Source organism: Coturnix japonica, chromosome 3 (genome assembly GCF_054131305.1).
Source record: "Coturnix japonica strain WE chromosome 3, WE-NBRP24, whole genome shotgun sequence".
NCBI lineage: Eukaryota > Metazoa > Chordata > Aves > Galliformes > Phasianidae > Coturnix > Coturnix japonica.
The window spans coordinates 97,190,504-97,213,858 of NC_140665.1; the positions used below are offsets into that span (position 1 = coordinate 97,190,504).

General features: G+C 35.7%; 1 long non-coding RNA gene across 1 annotated transcript; it reads right to left on the minus strand.

The window, feature by feature from the left end:
• Nucleotides 1–14,686: 14,686 nt before the first annotated feature.
• LOC146761594 (uncharacterized) lies at nucleotides 14,687–19,228 on the minus strand. The gene is made up of 2 exons (XR_014945010.1): nucleotides 19,058–19,228; nucleotides 14,687–16,422 (listed from the first exon to the last, which is right to left on the minus strand). It is a non-coding gene; the product is annotated as an uncharacterized LOC146761594 (long non-coding RNA).
• Nucleotides 19,229–23,355: the final 4,127 nt, after the last annotated feature.

Below are 23,355 nucleotides of genomic sequence, written 5' to 3' on the forward strand. Positions count from 1 at the left end.
TTCTCAAAGGTGCTGAATGGATTGGGATGCCCAGTTCCCATAGAAGTGATTTAGAAATGAACAACCTGGCTCGTCAAATCAGTTCTACTGGGATTTCCCTTGAATTATACTCAGCTACATAGATGACATTTTTCAGTCACAGCTGATACCTGGACAAGATGGTCAAATTTGTTCAGATTAATCAAACGTATTAAACTGATATATAATCAAACAAGGCTCAACTCTACTTAATTTCTTTTTTGTTCTGGCACTGTCAGGAAATAATGTTTTGTTTTTAAAAGTGATTGTTTCCTTAAAACTAGTTCAATAACATTTGAGCTTAAATTCCTTGAATTGCATTTTATAACAATAATTAAATAATAATAATAGTACAAATATTTCCCTCCATTATGGAGAAAAAGTGTTTTTAACCACTAACTCTGTTGTGTCTATCCTAATAGATTAAATGATTTTATAAAACTTATCATATTTTAAGCTGAAAACACCACTACAATTTTTTACCATGCTTTCTCTTACATTAGTGATTATTTATTGATTACATAATAAAGATTCATTTTTCAGCAGCTTTTATAAAGAAGCAATAAAGATAAGTTGAATTTCTTAGAAGAATGCACTCCAGATTGTAAGTCTTTCATACACACTGCATAAGCTGGATTACTCTGAAGGAACACAATTTTTCTGAACTCATCTTCATATATATTCTAATACAACTGAAACTCATGTAACTCTATTAAGTCAAATGGTCTAGGAGTATGCCTGGTTCATTTCCATTTTAATTTGAAGTGACTGGCTTAATTATTCAGCTTTTGGATGATGTTCAATGATATAAAATGTTACTGCATAAAGACAGTTTCTCATAATGTCGACATAAAATCTTGAAACATGTATGTGATCATATCATGTGATAATTGCCATTATTTATTTGTATTATCATAATGCTCAGTACTCTAAGACTACACTAAGACCATACTCTAGGTCTAGAATAATTCTAGGACTGTACTATAGGACTATCCTACTATATATGTATATATATACAATCCTGCTATAGTCCTAGACATACATTTCCTCAGAAAGTTATAGCCTAAGCTTATGAAAAGATGCAGAAAGATGTAAAGCAAACACAAACTACAGTGCAGTTCAGAAGAAAGAGCTGGCATCTTAAGCTCTCCCAAAGTTTTGGCAGTTATATTTGGAAGGGAGCTTTAAGAAATTTCAGGGACCATATTGCTGTGTATCTGCAGGTGTTTTATTTTTGTTTATTTTCACTTTCATGACACGTGTCATAAAATATTTGGGAAAAAAAAAAAAAAGAAAAATCTAGTGCTTTAGTGCATCATTCCTCAAAGTAGATTAAGGAAAGATTCATTGCAGATTCTGAAACTCAAATATGTATTTCCATGTATTTCCATTATGTATCTTTTAGATGTATTGAAAATCTATTTGTAGACTTCTTTAAACTCCTTCTCTTTCAGCCCTGTATTTTAGAAGGCTCCTGAGAATATTCACATAAATGATAAAACTGGAATTAAACAAGTCGATGGAGTTAAAAGCTTTGTGACATATTTATTTTCATTCAAATAATTATACATTCCAATGAAATATATTTTATACCTTTTCCTGTACTTTAATAACATATTTGTCTATTTGTTGTTGTTGTTGTTGTTAATGTTAACCTCATATCAGGAAACTTCATAAAAAATTTTGGAACTGGGCACTAAGAAGTTTAATATTTTTAGAAGTTGTTTTGTCATTTTGGTCTTTTGCAGTCTTGATCAGCTCATATAAAAATGAAGATAGTTGGACCATCTGCCCACGGATGTAGTTGAGTGACAGTCCCTGGAGGTTTTCAATAAACCTTCAGGTGTTGTACTGAAGTACTTGGTTTAGTGGGAAATAGTGGAGGTAGGTGGTTGGTTGGACTGGATCATCTTGGAGGACTTTCTTTTCCAACCTTGGTGATTATGATTCTGTGATTCTATGATTGTCTTTTATCACTTGAGAAAGAAATGGATCACATAAAAAGTAACACCCCTAGAGGAAAGCTGAAGTAAATCAGTTAAAATATTTGTCTAGAAACTGGCAGTTTATCACCTAGGCGATGATCCCTTTATATTTTTACTTTGCATCATGAAATATAAAACAATTTCAAATGACAGAATGACAAAATACCATTTTTTTCCCTGCTGAAATCTTTAACCTCCCTGTGATTATGATTCAGATATATTTTACATTTGAGATGAACATCAAGAAAACCCAAATCCCAGCAATGAGGCACTAAAAGCCTTGTGTGTGTTTGGTAGCAGCAGTTTGCCACTAAGTGACACACTGAGGAGAACTCTCCTTCTGCAAAAGAAAAAGCAACAAAAAAGTTCAAAGATAGAGAACAGCTTGCACCCTGTGAAGGGGCACTTGCCACAGAAACACTGATTTTCAAGTCCAACCTGCTAATTGTGTTCATGTAACTTTCTGGGATATGGTGCTGCTTAGATGAACAAAACTGCTGCTGATCTCAGCAATGCTGTCTCTACATTTTGCGCGCTGACATAAGATAGGATCAGATGCACAAACTGGGACAAATGGTTACAGTTCTGCTGACTTCAGGGTGCTCTGCAGATGCGTATATGACCTAATCCCTAAAATACATCTATCTTTCTTTTTTGCAAATTGTTTTTTGGGCTGAGTATCTCACACTAAAAAGCTCTTGCTCAGAAAGTGCTTAGTTTTTTGTTTGTTTGTTTGTTTGTTTGTTTTTCCCAGTTTACTGTTCAGCTCCAGACAAGATTTTCAAAATCATGAATAGCTATAATAATATCTTTTAATCTCTTTTACTTTCTCATCAGAAAACAAGTTAAAACAAGTTAATCTGGGGGTCAGGAACTTTCCAGCAGTGCCCAGCACCGAGACAAGTGGCAATGGGCACAAACTGAAGTTTGTAAGATCCATTTTAGCATGAGGAAAAGCTTATTTACTTTGAAGGTGTCTTTTATTTGGAACAGGCTGTCCAGAGAGGTCGTGGAGTCTCCTTCTCTGGAGATATTCAAAACTCTCCTGGATGCCTGCTTGTGCGACCTACTACAGGGAATTTGCTTTAGGAGGAGTTTGGACCAAAGGTCCTCCAGAGATCCCTTCCAGCCCCTACAATTCTGTGACTCTGCAACAATTCCCAGTCATTCTGTACTGCCAGGCATATCTTTGACAAGCACTAAGCATGCTGAGACAGAATATGAATCCAAATTCTACCCTGTCATTAGGTGTGGACTTTGATAAATCTGTTCTGCTTCAAGCAGAACAAGATACTTCCTGCTAAAATGCAAGGGCTGGCTCTAGACCAGCTGTGTTCCATTAGCTATCAGTATAGTCTGAATTAGTTTTCTTTGCAAATAACACATATATCTGACCAAGTACATTGATCATTTTTCTTGGCCATTGGGCATACTCAGATGGGTCTATACATTGGCTGGGATGACAGTGATAGAGCATTACCATTGTGGTCTTCATCTCACTTTTTGCCCTTACAATTCTCTTAATTAAAATTAATGGTACCTGCAAGAAAGATAAAGAGCATATGAATAATTTTGGAAGGAAGAAACATGCATTAATTCATCTCTTCATGAAGGACATTATCTCGCAAAGCAGCATCTGTCTATGCATGAGCCAATATTTATTCATATTTATATTCTGATTAATTTAGTAGCATTTAGAGCTCAGTGAATTTTTAATTGAGGTTGTAAGACCAGAAAGTTCAGATGTGCAAAACAGAACTGTTAGACTCAGCCCAGATTGGGTCTTCAGAAGTTAGTAAAACTAGGATGTGAACCGTATGTAGTATTTGCTCAGAAACACAAGATAAGAGCCTTATTTATAACTCATTTAGGTGATGGGAGGACAAGCCAACATTGTGTCATTAGTCGTGGTCAGGGCAGCATGACTCAGATCAACAGACTATATTAGCAGTGCTATTTGAGATCTTATATACTTCAATGCTTGCATTCTGCAACCTCAGTTAATCTTACAAGGTGGGATTTATCCTACTTGTCAGCTGACAGATAAAAAATAGTGTCTAGTCAGAAACATAAAAATTCATGTCACCTATTTTCATTCACTGGTTAATGAGGAGCCTGGTGGAGTATCTAGTATTCATAACAATATTAATCTGGCAAGAGTGATGTGAATCCAATCTATAGATTCCTTTAGCAATAGTATTTATACAGATAAAATAAAACAAACAGAAACAACAACAACAGCAACAACAACAACAAAACAAAAAAAAAGCAAAAAAAAAAAAAAAAAAAAGGAAGAAAAAAATTGTCAATTTGTCAGGAAAGATGTGACCAAGAAAATAATTGTCAGAGAACTGAACATAAACATTGAGCAAAATAAAATGAAAGTAGCTGATTCTGTCATTTTTTTCTCAATACTTTGTCAATCGGGCCTCAGAGTCCTGTGTTTAATAACAAAAAATAAGTTTCGTAAAGGAGTTATTCAGGAATTTCTTTCTTCCTCTAAATAAGTTAATCAGCTCTTGGAATAAGGGCTACATGTGCAAAAGCATGTTAAAGACTGTGTTCCAGTGTTAGAGTGGAAATAGACTGTAAGCCCAGTGGACTGAGTACAACAATGTCCTTATATATGACTGGAGCAATGTGACAGCCCAAACTGATAAGAAAAATAAAAACGTAAAAAGAGATATCATGAAAATCAGGTTTTTATTTTTTATTATGTGACCTCAGTTAAAGCTCATGTCCATTCCAGTTTAACAAATTTATGAGAATGCCAATCTTCTCAGACTGAGATCATAATGTAAATTTCTCTCTTATTCACTGAAACCATTACTAAATCAGAAGCAGCAGAAAACATTTTCACCAATGAAAGAATGACTGGAATCTTTCTTGAAATGGTCAGCAGTAAAAAAATTAGAACTATTTTTCTAATGATAAACTGAATAAGAGAAGGAGATAAAAGAGTCCTTTTTAGATCATAGGATCGTGATGAAAACATAATTTATGTGAAGTTCACTGTAAGCTTGATGAGCTTATCTCAGTATGAATGCACAGTGAATGTGCAATAACCTTTGTACATTGATGACATCTCTTTATTTTAAATATATTTTGATCTGGGAATTATAGTTCTATGAAAACTACATAATTTGCACTATGCAAATAATAATATAGCTAGAGAAGTGTTGAGTGTGCTTAAATTTTGTTCAATGAGCGTACTTTGGAACAGGTATATATATATGTATATTTACTGAGGAGAAAAAGGGTGGCAATGTGGTCCGTTCATGATGAACGAGATTCTTGTATTATTTTTTCCCTGAGACTTGAGTAATAAGCTGACTACACTATAGCAACAACATGATGTGCATTTTCCCTTGAATATTCTCTACATAAAAAATCATGTTGCAACTGTGGCATTGCAGATGCTGTAGGCATCTTCTCATTGTGTGTATAGAACTAAATGGTGGTTTTGTGTGGCAACTGTTTGCCCTCTTTCACATAACATCAAACAAAACTGGACAAATGGATCTCTGATTACAGTTTCTGCTGAAAAAAATCAGAAAACTGACTGTCAATATTAAGATATCTTCTTATGGATAACTCCCAGCTTTAGACTCCAGATTTCAAACTTTTGGCCACTGTATCAGATTTTTTTATTGCTCTTAAAATCAGAATGAGGACATCCTACAAAGACAGCTTGGCCAAAATGACATTGTGATATCCTGCAATATTGAGACGTGATTCATCTTTTCTCTGTTTCTTAGCCAAGCGAGGTATCCATTCATTATTTTCTCCAAAAAGGATGTTCCTTTGTACTACAAGCTTTTAAAGTCCTCTTTATCTTCACTGAACTGTCACAACAGCTGACAAAGTTTCGTCATTGAATTCCAGCAATACTGGCATTAACAGGTCCTTCAAAGATTTCTGATGTAAACAGCATTTGTACAGTACCTGGAACACAGTAAATGATGTCTCAGCTGGCTACTCAAGGTTTTTTTGTTTTTTTTTTCCACAGAATGACCCGGGTTGGAAGGGACCTCAAGGATCATGTAGTTCCAACCCCCCTGCCTAGCAGGGCCACCAAACATACACCTTTACTAGATCAGGCTGCCCTGGGCCATGTCCAACCTGGTCTTGAACACCTCCAAGGACGGGGCATCCACAACCTCCCTGGGCAGCCTGTTCCAGGGCCTAACCACTCTCCTAGTGAAGAACTTGCCCCTAACATCCAACCTAAATCTTCCCTCTTTTAACTTAAAACCATTTCCCCATGTCCTGCTATTGTCAGCCCTTTCGAAGAGTTTACTCCCCTCCTGGCAGTAAGTTCCTTTCAGGTATTGAAAGGCTGCAATGAGGTCACCCCGCAACCTTCTCTTCTCTAGGCTGAACAAACCCAGCTCCCTCAGCCTGTCCTCATAGGGGAGGTGCTCCAGCCCCCTGATCATCTTCGTGGCCCTCCTCTGGACCCTTTCCAAAATCTTCATGTCTTTTTTGTACTGAGGGCTCCACACCTGGACACAGTACAACAGATGGGGCCTCACAAGAGCAGAGTAGAGAGGGACGATCACCTCCCTATCCCTGCTGACCACCCCTCTCCTGATGGAGCCCAGGATCCCATTTGCTTTCCGGGCTGCCAGAGCGCACTGCTGGCTCATGTTGAGTCTTTCGTCCATCAGGACCCCCAGGTCCTTCTCTGCCGAGCTGCTCTCAAAGTTGTCAGCTTGTAGCCAACAGCTTGTAGCTGCTGCAACTCTTAAATTGACAGAGAAATCAGATGTGATTACAATAGTGACTTGTTTTCCATGCTAGCTATTTTCTTGCATTCCTAGAGTTAAAACAAGATGAATACTGAAATGTACATTATGTCCAGCTTGTGTGGCATTACTCTTGCTTAAATCTTGGGTTTGGGCAGTGACATGCAGGGTGGAGTACTTGCAACTAAGTCAGTGGCTGTTGTTGGGCTGATGAGGGCATTCAGTCTGAAGATATATCTGGAAAGAGATGTGTAATTTTGAGAAGAATGGTAGAATGGTATCTTGCAGCATACGCTATGGCAGATATCCCAGGAGATGATCAGGATTATCTAGTGTCAAAAGATTTTTCCCACGTCCCCACTCCAGAGGGCCTTTCTATCTTCCTCTCTGTCTGCATATCTGAGAACATGTCAAAGTGAGCTCCCCTGATTCCCAAAGCTCTTCTTAATGAACTCCATTTTACAGGTGTGGCAATTTGATCCCCTAATTAATTTTTAAATTAATTTTTATTTTAAAAACTTTTTTTTTTTTTTTAAATTTAAAGCCATTCCATCCATTTGTTAAAAGATGTCAACTTGTCTTTCAGATGTTGCAGAAAAAATCTGAAAGGTACTCTTCCAAGAATAAGAAACTTTCCTTGCAAAAGTCAATTGGATTTGACTGGTAAGATTGGTAAAGACTACAGAAAAAAAAACAGTGGGGAAAAAAAACACTTTTAAGTCATACTTTATTCTGTACACTGAGACCTTTTGCCAATATTTAAAGGTATGGTGACATTCAAACAAGACAAACTGCACTGATTGTAACATGAGATATATTACAACTCCAGCACTTTTGTTGCTATCATTTTTCAACATGCAACAGATTCTCTGAAAAACCAGTAATGAAATTTGAATAGCTGAGATTTAATCAGCCTTTCAGCCTTTCGTATTTAAATAATCCTTCCATATGTGCTATAAATCGAACTCTTTTTCCTTGTTTATTAAATATATGCTCATCCCAATAAGAGATACAAAACAAAACAATGCAAATGGTTGCTACAATAATCTTTGAATTGAAAAGAAAAAAAAAAAAAAACACAACAGAAAACAAACAAACAACAACAAAAAAGAGATAGTTCTGGAAAAAAAAATCCTGAGTAGTACTTAGTTCTTTTGGATTTAGTTTAGCCAACCATTTTCTCCAAGTCAGCCCAAAAATCTTCAGCTGATTACCAGTTTAGCTTTCTCAATTTAGGGGAAAAATAGAATTATTTTTTCATTGCCTTCTGCTCAAGCCTCTGGCAGTCACATCTACGGTCCCATCTGTTCTTTTCCCAGCTTAATCCCACTCAGATCTCTGATTTCAGGATTTGTAATTTAGAGTGTGCGCAATATGTATAATCAATGCTTTTACTTCATTCAGTGCATTTGCACAGCAGCCTACCTTCTTTCTCTCTCGTAAATGAACACATGCACACACCAAGACATCTCATTCTACACATAGCTTTTCTTAAATGAAAAATATACTCAAGCACTGAGTTATGTTCATCCAATCGTACCTTTGGCTTGACTGAACATGATGAATTTGCTCAAGAGTAGGGATGTGAGTACTGCTAACTCACTGGACCTGACAACACAAGCTGGAGATTTTCAGTGCTGAGCTGGAGACAGCAAAACAAAATATCTATACATAGGTCTTAAAGTTGTCACTCTGCATCATGTCTCACTATTCCAGTATTAAGAAGTAAAGAGAATTGCTCTATCACTGAGCACTGTTGAGGAAATGAGTTTGCATGAGAAAATTTGCTTTATTTTTTTTGCTTTATTTTTTGAAACAAGAGAACTCAGAGGAAGAACAAGTAGCAAAAAAATCAAGAACTTTGCCTGGAAATATGTAGGATAATTCTGGGACCACAAAGAGTTTAATGCATGAAGAAAATTAAGGGCTGTGCTGTCTCAAACCAGATCCATTAAGCAAAATCCTTATTGTCTAATTTATTTGCTTTTTCGCAGAATATAGAGAAAAAAGATTAAGAAATATCTCAGATAAAATCTATTACCCAAATCTCCTAGCCAAAATATAGAGTGATAGTGCTCTTATCACAGTAAGACTGGAGCGGTTTGATGACAGCAGATCTGATGCTCAGAATAACTCTCAAACCTGGTTAAATGTTCAGATTAGATACAGATTAAGACTATTCCTTGGACTCACTACAGCTGCCCACTGTTCATGCTCACTGAGGCATAGGCAAAGTTCTGGTCTGTCAATATCTTTTCTTACAGACTGATGCTGATTTCTGTGGCAGTCTGCATGGAAATGGATATCATAAGATCTGAATTCTAAATTATATTTGACTTTATGAATATTGTAAAATATATTAATAAATAAAAAAGAATACTATTAGGTTAAATTTCACACCTAACAGATACTTTACTAATCTTATTTAAAAAAAAATACAAGGGTTATGAACTCTAAGTTTACTTCCTTGAAACGCACAATAAAAAATAACAGGAATGTTATCACTAAATGCAGCTCAACAGTGTGATTGGAAGTGTTAAACTGAGCTTTTACTCTGCTCTCCTGCTACTCCTGCTACTCCAGTGATGTGGAACTGAGATAATTGCAGATGTCTTGACTGTCCTTAGTACTTCCCTAAAATTTTACTCGTGTCATTGAAAGTATGCTAGATTTCCCCAAGTCATGCTTGGAAAAGCAGAAAATTGAACAAAGGTTATCTGTCAGAGCACGTCTTTCCCTATTATGCATATAGAATTTTCTTTTTTAGTAAATTTTGTGGGTTTTATAATGACTTCTAGATTTTGAAAAATATTATTACTGGTGCATTTGTACTCTTTGAAATTCTTACGTAGATTCTGAAGAACCACAAAGTTTCCCATCAAAGACAAAGCTCTGATAAAAAATACCATATGGTGATTTACACCTGTTTCTGGAGATGCACTAAACTGATATCTCTGTGAGTCAATGCAGTTTGAGATTCAAGGCATAGTACATATCTAGCTTTTCTGATTAGTTGATCAAATGAGACAGCATTTCAAAAGCAACAGAGAAATATTTACTAGTTTGGATCCCAATCCAAGTACTCCCATCAAAGAATACTCCCATTATATCAGTCTTTCAATGCATAAGAAAATGAGAGTTTAAAAGATGTTTTATTAGAAATTGCATTCTAATGTAGCTATAATATCTGTCCTTCCTTGTGAAAAATATGTTTGATTTCCAGTTCCTTTGAGAGCCTGCCAATAAACAGAGGAACAAACAAAGAAAAAATCCCCAAATAAATAAAACAAAATAAAGCAATAACAACCCAAACAACAATATCAACAACAAACCCCAACATATACAAGCAAAAAAAAATCACCTGCAAACAAAAAGAAAACTCCTGTAAAACTATAAAAGAGATCTAGAGAAGAAACACCACTCTCACTTGTTTGTTTCACAAAATGACTCTTTCATTTTACAACATTCTAATGCTCTCTCTCTTTTTTTTTTTTTTGTGTGTGTGTGTGTGTGTGAAATATTGTAGGCACACACAAATTCTTATTTGTACAGAACCCCCCCCCTTTTTTTTTTTTCCTACAAAAATTAACTGTTAAAGCACAGCAGAAATGAAACAGATTTTTTCAGCCTTTTTACATGACATTATGTCACACTTTGAAACAGGGCTTTTCAGTATCCCATCTGAAAAAATACTATTTAACAGTCTTGATAAATAAATCTTTGCACCATACTAAAAGAAAAATGAAACAAAAACAAAAACAAAAACCTACTTCATGCCTTCATGAATGCCTTAATGTGGGTCTTCATCCACAGATGTTTTTTCCCATTGTTCTGGAAATCCCAAGGCTACATGAAAGACAATGTATTTGTTTTGGGACTACATTTCACAACAATTCTTAATTCCATACAATCCAGGTAATAAAGGAATTTAGTCTACAAGAAGATCAAATTTGAGTGGAATTTTTGTATTCATACATGTTTCTTTGCCATACTCAGTAGGTTTCTAAATATCACTGCAGATGAAAGTCTTATTGTTGGTATATATGGGTCCAATATACTAACAAGAATATACTCATTCAGCAGCATCGTGCTGCATGACAGTCAGTATGACTTTTAATTTCACCTTTTTACTTCATTTGGCACAGTCTAAATAGTCTTCAAGAAGTTACAATTTGTTAAGGTCACCACATATATTTCAAGAAAGACTATTGCATATGAGAATTACATTTATTTTGAGTATAAAAGATTAATCTGAAAAAAAGCTGTTGTAGAGATACTACTTAAATTGGGAAAAGATGTTCTGAAACCGACAGAACATATCCTTCACTCAGAGAAGATGGTGGATCTGCACCAAAATCAACATAGTTACCCTGATTCAGAGCAACTGACCCATCTGGACACCTACCAGTGTGACCTGCTCTAGGGAACCTGCTTTAGCAGAGATGTTGTACTCAGTTCTCCTAGAGGACCCTTCCAACACCTGCAGTTCTGTGATTCTGTGAACTGGGAATTTCCCAAAGGAAGGTGGACTGTCACATGCAAAGCCTGGAAGAATTCCTTTATAAACACTTGATGCAGCAAAAAAAGGTATTTCTGCTTAGGTGAGTCACAAATACATAAAACAACCTTGTGATTTACTTTCACAAATTAAAATAGAAAGCATTTGTTCTTCTAGGGAACAGATCTACCAAGAGAGGTTTGTACACAGTATCTGTGTACATAGACCATACAACACAATGAAGTATCTACTGTTCTTTTTTTTTTTTTTTTCTGCTTCAGTTCTTATTTTGTTCTTGTCTACGGGCCAAATTGACTGCAAGATATAATGGGAAAGCTCAGAAATTACATTAAAAAATGAAAGGCAAGAGAAAGAAAAAAGTTTGTAAGATATAAAGGGAAAAATAATCATTACAGTAAAATAATTCCCAGACTACCCACTCTTACTTGCATCTGTACACATATGTGAGCAATGGGAATGTGTGAACCTCTGCCATGTTCCCCCTATGCTGCCATAATCCAGCATTTTTATCAAGTGATTGTTAGTCTTGCATCCAATAGAATTGAAGAAGACTGCATAATATGTTCACAGGTCACAGCAAGAACACTTTTCATTAACCAGGAAATGAGAATAGGGTTGTGTTGTCTCTTTGACAATAAATTACCATTTCTTTGTAAGAGCTGGTTCTTTGCCAACATTTCCTCTAAGTGCATCTTTCTTTTGGGCTGAGGGAAGAATTGTCACTGGTCCAAAACAACATACTTAAAGTGCAAGATGCCAAGTGCCCAGTAAGCCAAAACATGCATTTAGAGGACTGGATATCCACATAAACAGAGTTATTTTTTGCTAATCAGGAGCCTCACTAATGGACAAGTTCGTTAAAATAAATGCCTGGATTTTTACTTTCATCTTCCAAAATTGGTACATCCTTATTCCAGTATCAAACAGCCTAAACATCTTTTGTTTTTGTTTACTTTCTCTATAAACAATTCTGTGGGCAGCTTGGCTGGCACATAGCTGAGCTGAAGGTTTCAACTAGCAAGAAGGCAAATACGGAAATCCTATTTGGACTGCAGAGCAATACTGGTTGGCAAGACAAGGAATTCATTACAGGCTCAGGGCAGGAGTGCACATGAACCCAGTATCAATTTACCACCAAGTCCTGATGGGGAGAGGCAAAGCAGTGCAGATCAGTTTTAAATGGTGCTGCTGAAACACAAAGCTTGCTGCAAATACTGTACTACATTGTACCATATGTCACATTTAAGGGGTGGACCAGGTTGTTCAGAATCCTTTCATTTCAGTATACTACAGCAGATTTCAGGCCAGTGGATTTCTAAACCTAATCTATGTCTTTTTCAGGAAAAAGAATATTGTATTTATCTGAACAAATAAGGGACCAAGAGCCTTCAGCCACATTCCTCTGAAGATCTTAAAATAACAGAGCCAGGGATCTGCAAGGACTTTCAAACCTCACATTCAAGTTGCCATCATACTGTTCATCATGCAATTAATTCTGTGCTAAGTGCTGAAAACTTCCTTAAATGCTTATTCATGGGAATAATAAGGTGGGCTGACAGCTGAAAACTCAATATATAAATAATTACTTGTTCATCGCAAATGTTTGTAATAAAAACATGGAAGCTATTTTTAAACGAAATGCTTAAGCAACACTCAGCCCTCCTCCGTAGAAGTCAGGGATCATTGAACTCAAGGAGATAAGACTAAAATGAAGTTTTCCTTCTTGATTTCCAGTACAGAGAAAACTGAATTTGCCAGCTTCTTACAGGAAGCAGGCATCAATATAAATGTTAGAACTAAACTTGGAATTATGATTTTTTTATTTTTTTATTTTTTATTTTTTTAATGCTGAGAAAGTGACAGCAGTCTCTAAGTATTTCCTCTGACAATAAATTGGCACCCTTGTAGCTGTAAGTTAACAACATTTTCTGTTTGCTTAAGCTATAAGTTCAACGGGATGACAACTAAGACAGACCCTTCTCTTTTGCTAGAGCTCTCAGATGAGTTCTTGTCATGTTTAATATTGTTTTGTTAAAGCTGCACAGTTAATAGCTTATAGGAGCTGGCATTCACCCAGTTTGAAGAGAGGTTGTTTTACATTACTGCAAACACTTATTGAGCATAATGGTGGGATTCTTCTCATTAGATGGTTTTATTGCTGTCTTTTCAATACAGCACTAAAGTTGAGGAAAATACTTTGAGAAAAATGAGAAAAGGGAAGGGAAGGGGACAGGCTGGGCAACTGGTGAGAGGAGAGGAGAGGAGAGGAGAGGAGAGGAGAGGAGAGGAGAGGAGAGGAGAGGAGAGGAGAGGAGAGGAGAGGAGAGGAGAGGAGAGGAGAGGAGAGGAGAGGAGAGGAGAGGAGAGGAGAGGAGAGGAGAGGAGAGGAGAGGAGAGGAGAGGAGAGGAGAGGAGAGGAGAGGAGAGGAGAGGAGAGGAGAGGAGAGGTGAGGAGAGGAGAGGAGAGGAGAGGAGAGGAGAGGAGAGGAGAGGAGAGGAGAGGAGAGGAGAGGAGAGGAGAGGAGAGGAGAGGAGAGGAGAGGAGAGGAGAGGAGAGGAGAGGAGAGGAGAGGAGAGGAGAGGAGAGGAGAGGAGAGGAGAGGAGAGGAGAGGAGAGGAGAGGAGAGGAGAGGAGAGGAGAGGAGAGGAGAGGAGAGGAGAGGAGAGGTGAGGAGAGGAGAGGAGAGGAGAGGAGAGGAGAGGAGAGGAGAGGAGAGGAGAGGAGAGGAGAGGAGAGGAGAGGAGAGGAGAGGAGAGGAGAGGAGAGGAGAGGAGAGGAGAGGAGAGGAGAGGAGAGGAGAGGAGAGGAGAGGAGAGGAGAGGAGAGGAGAGGAGAGGAGAGGAGAGGTGAGGAGAGGAGAGGAGAGGAGAGGAGAGGAGAGGAGAGGAGAGGAGAGGAGAGGAGAGGAGAGGAGAGGAGAGGAGAGGAGAGGAGAGGAGAGGAGAGGAGAGGAGAGGAGAGGAGAGGAGAGGAGAGGAGAGGAGAGGAGAGGAGAGGAGAGGAGAGGAGAGGAGAGGAGAGGAGAGGAGAGGAGAGGAGAGGAGAGGAGAGGAACAAATTCATAATAATCTTTTTGTTAGGAGACAATATTGTAATTGAATTGACATTACTGAGATATAGGCATGGCTCTAAACGGTCAGTCCTGTGTGTCCAGTTGTTTTTGGAGGGAAAAAGTGGAACTAGAAACATTTACTGAGAACTGTGCAGATATGCTCTTGACTAAGCTAAGTGCTTTTTAGAGATTTAATTATTCTTATTATTTGTGTGTGGTTTTTTGCTTTTATGACTTCATTTTGAAGCAATCATATAACCTGCAGCAACTTGTAGGAATGAAATGACAAAAAGACAAAATTTGTGCAAAACTTTTAGCAATATCATCAGACTGTTTTAACTACAAACAAACATACTCAAATGCTGATTAGAAAACTTTTTATTAAACTTGCTTAATCAAATGAATAACATTTTACAATTTGTCATTCAAGTTAAATCTTTAGAAACCTTGTTCAGGCTACAGATGGGGAAAAATACACATCATAAAACTAATTTATTATGGGGAGTGTCAAAAAGTGTTTTGAGAGAGGAGTAGGTGGAAGTTCCTTCTGAGAATTTTCTCTACTACCTATCAGGCTTACGCTGGAATCGGAAGTATGGAAATCAAAGCCACTGTGAAATGCTCAGCTACATGGCTGCATTGCAAATGATCCAGTCTCTGATAGAGACCTTAATCTTAAAGTATAGCTTTTGCTACTGCACTGCAAATATATCTCTTTTGTATTCTTTGCACTGAGACATATGATTCTTTATTCATCTGCAGCAAATTTCAAAGTCAGTTGTCTTTAGACCGGGTGGTCCTGTCCCCCACTGCTCCCCTTTTCAAGGTTAAAGATACTTGCTGACTTAAAAGTATTGACTCCATCAGGCATTATCCCCGTGTCACTCACATGAAGGAAAGACAGAGGCCAGAATGCTTAATTTCTTTACGCTTAATGTTTTAAGTTGGCTTTCCTTAGTCATTGCTTTTATTTTGTTTTTTTGTTTCTCATTTTTGACTAGTTTCAGAGTCTGATGAACCACACCTGCACTCATAGCTTGGGACCATAGCTATAAACTTTTAATGTGGCATTCTGTCAAGCATTTACTGGTAATCTAAACACTATATATGCAATCCTATGCCCTGCTCTGGCTGTAGCAGTCAAAAAGAATTACAAGGCAATGAAACACATAACTTCTGACACCAGTTTTCCTTGGTCAACCTCAGCTTTTTGTAATCCTCTATCTTAGTTCTATGCTCCAGAACCTCTGTGTCTTTCTTTTACTGAGGGACTAAAAACTGAATACAGAACTGGGCTTCACTAGGGACAACCACTTCCCTGCTCCTGCTGACTTTACTGTTAGTGATAAAGCCAGAATTACATTGGCTTTGTTGCTAGAAAGGTATCCTTTTTACATTTTCCACTTGTTCTCACTAGGGCCACAGAAACCTCTCTGGGAGACTGCTCTCTTGCTTTGAAGAGAAGCTAAACCAGAGTCACTGGTATATCCTCAGTGTGTATGACCTCATCGTGTTAGTTAGAAATAGAGAGCTGTTCTACACAAACCAAAGCCACAAGCCTTAGGTTATTTTTCTCCTTGAGTTGTGAACTATTTGTTTGGCCTTTGTTAAATATACTCAATTGTTACTGGTATTGTTTGTCTAAAATACTAACAAGCCATCAGGGTTCTCTTCCTGACATGTACGCTGTTAATATGTTCATTGTCCTACATACTCTATGCCAGTTGTAGTTGTCTGGATGCTGCTAACTCTCACAAAGCTGTCGAGAAATCAGTGAGGGAGAGAGGTTCTAGTCTAGGTAGATAACTGAGATCTTTATATATCTTTCTATAGCTAGCATGCACCAGTGTAATAGCTAAAGAAGCACAGCAATGTTAAACATCTTGCCTAAAGTTCTATGTGTGTTTCATAGAGGAGTGAGACACTGGGGATATTTATAAGCCTACCTGGCAAGTAAACTATTTAAAAAGAAAAAAAACAAAAACAAAAAAACAAAAAAACCCCCACCACCAACAACAACAAACAGAAAGAATAACAACTATTCTTGCAGATTACGGGGAATATAATTGAGGAGTATCAAGGGTCCAGCAGGTTTCTACCTGAGAAAAAAAAAAAAAGAGCAGTTTCATGCTAAACCCTTTTGCTTGGAGTAGCTCGACACATCATGCTATTTTCCCATTATATTCTGTCATTTAAACATAAGAGTATAAACCTACTGGCCTACTACAAAGCTTTTAACATTTTAATGCATATGAAAATCTTTGCTCTTTCTTGATAAATGGTCCCAAATTAATACAAAATAAATCTTCATGTAGGCAACATGCACGGAAAGGAAGGGAGAAAGGCAAAAAGTTAAAAAGCAAGCAAGAAAGGAAATATACAGTCTATTTTCCTTGCATCTCCTCAAGTCATCTGTGATTTTATTTAGTGCCAGATAGAATGTGACAAGGTAATTCGCCAAGAAAAACAAACAAACAAACAAACAAACAAACAAAACCCTCTCATAAATAAATAAATAAATAAATAAATATTTTGCTAGGAGATTTATATAGTAATAAATCAATAAATGCTGTCATTTACATTGTATTTTGCACATCAAATGACTGTAAAAATAAGATCTAAGTTACCGCTGTATTAAATTAAGTGGAGATTTGCACAAGTGTGGCAGCAATAGCTTCAAACAGAAAGAATTAGATTAAAGGAATGAAATATACATAAAAATGATCTCCATGTCTTATATTCTACAAAATTTCTAATTAAATACTTTCATTTATTGTATTTAATAAGATTTATAATCATTCTATTGAGCAAATATTCTTGTAAGTATAGAAATATTTAACTTTAATTCTCATTCTGTATGTTATAGTTTTAATATTCAGCATTATACTAATATAAAATTAATATCTCACAATCACATTACAAAACCAAACACACTATCAGAAATATAAAGTGCTAATTCTACCCAGAATAAAGCTAAAAAGTAAATGAATGTAATAATGGGAGGAAACCAGAGCAATACTTGGACACCTCTATATTCTTTCTCAGGTTCTTTAAGAAATGATGTGTAAAGTCACTCAAAATTTATCAAAATACTTTGTTTTCACAGGAAGTTCTACCAGAAATTTAAAAGTCAGCAAAATTATTTCAAACCTTTCATCTTGTAATTTATAACATGTCTGAGGACTTTCAAAAAGAATGCAGAAATGCTTCAAGCGTTCCAATGAACAGCCTTACTAAGATGACAATGTTTATAATATTTTTCATACATTTTTAAACCAAATCTGACTCCACCACATTCTGAAAAATGCATATGTAAGTAGCTTTTGCTACTGTCTTTTTTATTGTTTGATTTCTTTTGCTGTTTTCTTTTTCTGTTTGTTTTTTGTTGTTGTTGTTTTTTTTGACAAATAAACATTCTGTGTGGATAGACAAAGACAAAACTGAATCTCTCCAATGCAATAAGTCATAAGGACAACTCCACTGAAGTCTGCTACTCAGTTGAGCAGTTATGTGCGCACAAAAAAAGTGCTTACAGAGTCAGCCCATAATCGTATGCTGAAACAAAACAATTTTTCTCTGTTTTCTAAAGCCTGAGACAGGCAGCTAGCTATTTAAAATTGCCATGACTGAGAGATCATGGCATGTAAAAGTATTGCAAGTGATTCACAATAAGCAGTGAATTTAAGATATCTGGAACTAGCAAAGTAAGTTCAGCAATGTAGAATGAAAGGAAAAAAAAAGAAAAAAAAAAAGCTATTTGAGGAAATAGAGCAGAGGCAAAGTCCTCCGAGGCGATTTTTATGAAGCTACAGCAAAAGAATGTAATCACTCCTCGTCTTTTCACAGTTCATTTCAGATAATTTACATGCATTAGTATCAAAATACTGTAAGAAAATGTGTCTTTTCTATTCAGTCAGATTAATTAATCATCCCTGAAAACAATCTTTCTCCACTTCCTATTCTTCAGAGAGCTTAAGCCAGAAGAATTAACAAATGCAATCTCATTATAAGCACCTTAACTTGGTTTGATGTTTCTTTGCTACCAAGCTTGAATTGTTAAAACAATGATGTAATTAGGAGTTTATTATTGGTTCATATCTGAATTCTCCTTAGAAAAATTCATTTTTTACTAATTTTCCCAATATGTGTGCATTGTCCAGTGTTAAACTCAACATTATTTGCCTAAGAAATGTGCAATGCAGCATCATGTTCAGCTATTTGCATGTAGTAATTTTCCCTGAATCGTATGAATTGTTACAAGGCTTTCTTTTTCTCAATTTCTGTTTACATAATGCATGCACATTTTAATAAATATGCATAAAGATTGTCCTCATAGAAACAGTTTTCTTAGAGAATGTGTACACATCAAATTTTCTTTTATGTGCACATGACTCAGTGAATTTTAGTGGTGCTCTTCCTGGTATCTGATGGCACTAGAAATAACATCAACTCTTAGTTACCTTTCTTAATCCCATACAAACAGCTTAACCAATAATAGAATAATTAATTAATTATAATTTCACACTACTGTTAACCATTCCTCTCTTTGGGCAATCGTAACAAGGGAGAAATTTGACTTTGTTTTTCCTCTTTCTGACATTCTTATTTAATTTCAGTTTTTATAAACTGAACTCAAAACATATAAATGAATACAGAAGAGGGGGAAAGCCCTGTAAGAATAAATATTTCTCACAGGGCTAAGCAATTCTAAGTTTTCATATTTATCTGACTTACATATGTCAGGAAAAGGCATGGTGGTGTCCCCTTCCTCATAGTGCTTGGGAAGAGTTGCAGAGGTAGTCTTGTAATTCTTCTCTGTGCAATACTTGAGGCCTGTTGAGTAAACTAAGAAAGAGGCTTATTGAATTTTAATGTTAACTAATGTAACATTTGTAGCTGGCTGCATTAGATGGGTGACTGCAAGTTGAGAGGAGAAAGGGAAAAATGGCTTCCCCCTCTTATCAACGAGTTCAAATGTTCATCCTGTCCTTTCTGTGAACCTGCTATTCATGGCAAACTCTTTTAATCTATATATAATTCATGAAGAAATCTGTACAGAATAACCTTACAGACAGATGATTGTGTGACAGAAAGCTTCGCTTCCTATGTTCATACTATGAGTCAGACAGCCTGTGTTATTGTCAACCCAGAGAAAGCTCACAGTATCCCAGAGAAATCAATTAAAAGTAAATCACAGCAGATGTAAATTGCCAAATTATTTTTCAGAAAGTATTGTGCAATTTATACTTAAAAACACTTAACAATTTCTCAACTGCAGATTATTGATCTTTTATTGCATAGCTGGGTTTACCATGGTTGTTTTTATGTGCCCTGTGACTGTCTTTACTGATTGTCATGAACCTGTAACAGCTGAAAACCTTACAAGAAATGGACGAACATTTTCTTCAGTTATATGGAAATGTTTCTTTCTCTCTTTCTCTCTCTCTCTCTCTTTTTTTTTTCCCCTGTAGAGAAATACAGAAAGGATTAAAGACATATGTTAACGTTAATTATATATTATGCTTTACAAATTTGGCAACCAAATCCACCTATATTTTCTGAGTGTTGTGTTACTTTTTACTGGAAAACAACAGTGTTATTTAATAACACAGGAGAAGAATAACACACACTTTATACCACATTCAATACAAACTACAACTGAATTGATTCCAGCTATAGCCCCCAGTACTACATTTCATTACCATATACTTCATTTATTTTTCTGTCCATACGATAGTGTTCATCCCCATACAAAATTGAATTAACTGTCTTAATAAAAGGAAAGCAAAGAATTATTATTACTAATAGTGCAGCTAATCATCAGAGGAGGACGTATTCTCAGTATAAATAGATTAAAATTAAAAAAAAATAATGAGTTTGGATAATGGATTTTATTCCTGTCAATTTGTAGTATTCCAGAAAAATCTGCAGTAAAGAAAAAACTTCTTTCCTGATGTAAATATCCTTAAGTATTATAATAATACCCCATGAAAGTAAGTTCTGAATCAATACAAAATGTTGCTGGCAATCAAGGCAAGCTTGCCATTTCATTTATGCACTGCAAGACATTAATACCACTGATATTTCCATCAGTGGAGAAGTAGAAGAGACGAGTAGTCACCTTATCAGTAGGTTGCAGTTACCTTAAATGACACAGGCTTTAGCCCCAGGCCTGGGAACTCCTACCCACTGGCATAGTTTTATTACTTTGATGCTTTTACTACTCTTAAAGTCATAAGTATGCTTTTTATTCTATTTCCCTTTCTCTACATACTATTAGCTTTCAAATAATAAGTATTACACAAATATTGATGATATCATATTTTCAATAAAAATGCCTTTAATTTACCCATTTTACAATTGCTGTTTCTGAAAGTCAATTCCAAGCACAAATTTCAAACAAATTCAGACAAAGTTCATAAATAGAACTTCAATTTCCTCATTGGAAAATATGTCTTAGCATTTTGTTTGCAATATGAACTGCAAGGCTCACAATGGCATCAAAATTAATATTTAATTGTCCATTTTATACATTGAAATTTAATTAATGAACATATAGTTTCAAGTACACATTACATTTACTACTCAGACTAATTAATATCACTTGATAGGTATTTGGAGGGGTATGTTATCAGTCGAATGAATAAGGCCCAGCTTTGCGGTCTTCAGTACTTGCACTTTAAGATCATGGCTATAAACTCACAAACTGAACTACAAAAATAACAATCACAAGAGCTGGAAGCATCAGCAGAAGTTTCTGCAGCATATCGTCTTCAGAAATGTTAGAAATGTGAGACTAATGGAAAGAAATTGGTTGTGAGAGCAAGAACAGTAACTATTTCTGTGCATCAATTGCTCAAGCAAGATCAGGGTTATTTCATTTTTAAGAATGAATTACAGTTGATGAAGATGGTAAAATATGGGTAAGGGAAAGAAATGCCTTCACTTGTAGCCCATGTTATCTAATAGAAAAAAACCTCAAAGTTCTCTTTGAGTCAACCTTCGTGAAGGAGGCTTAGCGCAACCCTCACATTTTTCTTGGCCATCACTAACAGATCAGGAACATACTTGGCATTAAACCCACCCATATAATATCAGCAACTTCTTTCCCAAGTCTCTCTGAGATCATTCATGGAGGTATTTTACTATTACTTACATATATGGCATTCAACTAAGGCACAGGCACACTTTAGAGAAAATAAGCCATAAGCTATTAGTCAAAAGGCTTAGAATAAAGGATGATTCACAGATTTCAGTACTAAAAAAAACTGATATGATAGTCATCTATTTTTACTTGTTGCACTATCCAAGGTACAGAATTTCCCATAATGATTCCCATATTGTGTGGATGAGTTAAATACAATTTAGTTCAGTCTGCTAGAGAAATGGATATAATAATAGCTGCATACACTAAGGATAAAAAGAGAAGTCATAAGAATTACCATAATAGACCATCTAAAGACTGCATTTAATATTTGGATGATGATGATTAAAAAAAGAAATTGATAGTCTCTTTAAAGAAAACTTCACCAGCCTGATTATGGTATGTTAAGAAAGAATGATTACTTTTTCTTTTTTTTTTTTAATATTTTTTAAATTTTATTTATTTTTTTATTCATTTGAATAACTAAACCAGATTGTTTGTTGTTGTTTTGTTTGTTTGTTTGTTTGTTTGTTTAGGAGAGAAGAATTATTCTAGAAGCTGTTTAACTAACTGGGTAGAAGTTGTTCCACTAGAAATGTTTTGTCCCAGAAGAGCAGAAAAAAAATAATGAAACACAGTTGAAGGTCATTTTCATCTTTTCTCATGAAATACATTTAACTACAATGAAAATCTTGCACAAGAATGCTTCATCAAAAATTCATTCCTCTCAAAAAATATATATTTTTAAAGGGATATAACCAGAATTTAAACTCAAACTATAAAGTTAAGCACACTATAAACAGATTACTTGAGCAACATTCTTTGTATTGTATTATCTGAAGCTGCTTTAAAAAGGATTAGCAGCTCCTCATATCTTGCACGCTGCAGAATCAATTGAGTCACTTAGGAAGAAGAGGTATTTCCATATCCTAGCTTTAAACTAGAGTTCAGATTCCACTTTGCTGAGTACATTAAAAATGTACAGACAGATAGCTAAGCAGATAACAGCAGGTGAACTTCTGGCCCCATTACAGTCAATGGGAGGTCTGTCATGATATCAAAGGCGCCAGGATTTCACCCTCTAACTTTTCTTTCTCCTCCATCAGAAAAGCACTTTCACCCACCAAACTTAATGACAAAGCAACTAAAAGTTTTCAACAATTTTGAAGTCCACGTTGCAAACTTAAATTTCACATTTGTTTGAGAGGCATTGGCAGCTTTCAAAGTGTGGATTATCAGTCAGCCTCCTACAGTTGACAAAGCAAATCAGAGCAAGTACATTTGAATGTGTGAATAAAATACATGTTTAAAAAATGTAGTAACAACTAGTAAGATGCCAAGAAAAAATCTGTATTTAAATTAGACATCTGTGCCCTGTTTTTAAATATTCATCATTGTAAGTGATTCAGCATGTTCCCCATTCCTGTCAGAGTACGCATATTTTAAAAACCTTTTAGCTTTAACACTTTCATTACTATAGGAATCCATTACTGGAATCTTCTCTACCCTTAAACCTATTCATGTCTTCAGATTTCATCATTAGTATAACAGAAATATGAAGTTTTGTGAGCCTGGCAAGTTTGGTCATGATTTCATGCTGATATCAGAAACTGCAGAGAAAGCTTGCTTTTCATTGTGTAATAAAATAAACATTGCTGTTAAAATAAAATATAATAAAAGACATAATTTGAACACATGATCAAAAAGGAGTTACAGCTTTCCAGTTCTCATATATATATTTCTTATTCATAACTTCTGAATAGGAAAGGTGTACAGTTACCTTGCGTTGGATAAAAATATAAAATAATTCCCAAATAATATATGGAATCTAAAGAGATTCTAAAATATTCTGAAAAACCAGAGAGGAAAGGAGAAATTTGACTTGTCA